The sequence below is a fragment of the Nuphar pumila genome, chromosome 3 (genome assembly GCF_984573655.1).
Source record: "Nuphar pumila chromosome 3, dmNupPumi1.hap1.1, whole genome shotgun sequence".
Lineage (NCBI taxonomy): Eukaryota > Viridiplantae > Streptophyta > Magnoliopsida > Nymphaeales > Nymphaeaceae > Nuphar > Nuphar pumila.
In genome coordinates, this window is record NC_143251.1 from 93,012,501 (window position 1) to 93,015,781 (window position 3,281).

Sequence of the window (3,281 nt, forward strand, 5' to 3'; positions counted from 1 at the left end):
TGCTGTGCTGCTCGTGGCTCTCTCTCTCTCTGCTCATGTTCGGCTCTTAAAAAGCTCGTTCAAACTCGTAAAATAAGCTCAACATGAAAAATAGGTACTTGGCTCAGCTCTACCTGTGAAAGCTTGTTAGACAGTAAGAAATATATTTTCAATAAATCTTACATGTTTTTTTTAGTAATCTTATTTCTTTCAGCTCTAAAGCAAAGCATTTTTTCTATAAACAAGCCATCTCAAACTCCCCTCAATTAACTCTAGCTCATTATGAGCTTGAACTTGGCTTCGCTCGCCACAATAATGAACCAAGCTTGAACACTTCAAGCTCGGCTTGTTCAGCTTGTTAGGGCTGTCAAAGAGTCTGCTTTATGTGTCCAGGCCTGAGTCCAACATTGGGGGGTACTGAGAGGGGGACGACTGGACCTAGCGTAGGTTGGAGCAGATACAGAACTGTGTTTGGAAAGCAAGAAACAGACCCATCAAAATCTCTATATTTAAAATAAATTACATGTGACATTTCTGATCTTCATTGGATCTTGCACTAGACTGTGGTTCCGCACAGATGTAAGCATTGCCAAACATGTCTACTCTGATCTAGCCTAATTGGATTTCGAATTGGACGAGGCAATCCTTTACTGGATCTGGATTGGATTAACTATGATTTGGTACAGCTATTTTGCTGAATCTGACTAAACAGATTCTGGTTAGTTGAATTCCTAAACCAACATTATGATGCCCCTAATTCAACTTCAGTTTTAGGTACAACCAATTGTAATAAAACCGGATATAGCATAATTCAGGTCCTGATTCAGCCTTGAACTTGAAAGGGGAGACCCTTTACTGGATCCAAATCTGATTAGCTATCTTTCATAAAACGATTGAAACTTTATATAAGAGTGACAAAACTAGGCTTGGAGATTTATTAAATTTAGATATTTTTCTGGATTTTATAATCCCACGCGAGACACACTGAGTTGTTGTCTAATTGGATATAGAAAAGACTTATGAAGTCTGACCAAGTGGTTTTGGCTCCATTGTGTATTCGATCCAAACCCATGACACTAACATCCCAAAATTTTCAAGTGTTAGCGCATTGTGGGAAAGTTGGCGCTTTCAGACACCAGCCAGCTTTTCAAACACCCAAATGTGGAAGAACTTTTTCTCATCTTAGGAAAAAAAGAAAAGAAAAGAACGCATGCGTACAAACCAAAAGCAGGCAAAAAAGCTGAAAAGGCTTCTTCAAATTCTTTAAAGTGGGAATGAACTTTTCCACCAAAGAGAAAAAGTTGGGGGGGGGAAAACAATTTCTAATAGAAAAGAAGGAATAACGAAAGGACAAGTCAACATAAGTGAACCCCTTAAACATAATAATAACACCTAACAAGTAGGGATGCACAACGATTCAAGCTAGGGGGCTCGACTCGTTTAAGCTCAGCTTGAGCTCGAGCTCGAGCTCGTTCAAAAAATAAATGAGCCGAAATGGAACAAAGGTTTAGGCTTGGTACACATAAACAAGCCGAGCAGGTAGTCCAGCTCGGTTAGGCTCGGTTCATATAGCTGTATAGAAATTAGAATTTATATATGTACATTATTTTTCTATACTGAACAAAAAAAAAGGATGTTAGCCAAGTTTGAGCATCCACTTCTAAGCTCAGCTCGAACCCAGCTCGTGTGCATCCCTACTAACAATAACTAAAAAATATTAAAAATTGAAAACCACCAAACAAGTTACCCTACTTTAGATTATATAAAAGCAAAAGTGGGGGCCAAAAAGTTTTTCTCTTTATAACTTCTTCTCAAATGACATCTTGGCTACTTTGTTTTTGAAATAAAAATTAAAAATTTGGATATTTGTAATTTTTTTTTTCAAAAAACCATGTGTTACTTACACGACTGTTTGTAATTTTCACACGTAATGAACGATTATTACATGACTAGATAATCGGCCTACCCATATGGCCGGGCCTTATGAAATCAAAACGTAAACAATGTTTATATCAAATACATTTATCAAGATTGAAAGTAAAAAATAATTGGAGTGATAAACATATTGAACCCGGACCTGAATCAAGATGTACCGATTAAAAAATTGGAGTGTTTGGGTCTAATTCTTAGACCCGATTAAAAAACAAGTATATTGAAGATCTGACCAGATACATACCTGAACCTGTTAACCTATATGAGTCCACAAATTTCAGTTGCACCTGGACCTGGACCCAAACCTGAATTAAATTGAGTCAGGTTCTCGTCTAACTTTTAGACCCGATTTGGAATTTGGTCTGATAAGACCTGACCAGAACCCGATCAGGTTACACCTCTAAATTGCTAAATAACCAAAGGTCTTGACTGTTATGCATGGGAATGACCAACCCCATTCATATCCGTTTTTCTTTTTATGGCCAATGTGTGTGTGTGTGTGTGTGTGTGTGTGTGTGTGTGTGTGTGTGAGAGAGAGAGAGAGAGAGAGAGAGAGAGAGCAATTATAAATAGTAATTTTTTTTAAAATTACAATGTACCATGTAAGACTCTTTTTTATGAAAACTTTATGCAAATGCCCCTACAAATTTTTAATTACATTCTCAGTTCACATGACATTAATGTCAATTAGAAAAAAATTATAAAGCATCCAATTTTTTGCACTTTGATACCCTTGCTTTTGCTTTTGTAATATTTAGGATTAATTAGACCTTAGAGATATTGGTTATAATAGACTCTTACTCGTAAATTTGTGAATTGGTTTTTCCTTGTTATTGTTAAGGGTGTTACTCACTCACCCCTATTCAAAGGGTGCCCCAATAAAAGTTCGTTATTTTTATTTTATGTAAGTAAAATATCTTAAAATTTTGGAAGCCATGTCCCTCACATTCTATCAGTCTTTTCCTTTTTTTTCAAAAGGGACTGCTAACCCTTCTCAAACAGTCTGATCTTCAATACCTTTTACAATTTTTTAACCATGGCAATTGAAAACAAAAAATAATCTCTCTCTCTCTCTCTCTATGTGAAAGTTGGGAAAGATGACCTTGGGGTACGTTTTTTTTTGCAGTTTTCTTCTGTGAAATCAAATAGCATAAAAAAGTAATTTTGCTTTGAGTATTTTTTATTAGTGTGTAACTTTAATCTTTATTTGTTTATCTCGTTTACCCTTTTGATTTCAAATAAAATTTTCAGTAAAGCCTGGCCATATAGACGAGCAGGCACATGGCTAGCATGTCTATTGGTTAGTAGTTTGGTCAAGTTCATTACATTCTGATAACTTTGATAAGTTCTGAGAAAATTTCTTCTTCTTC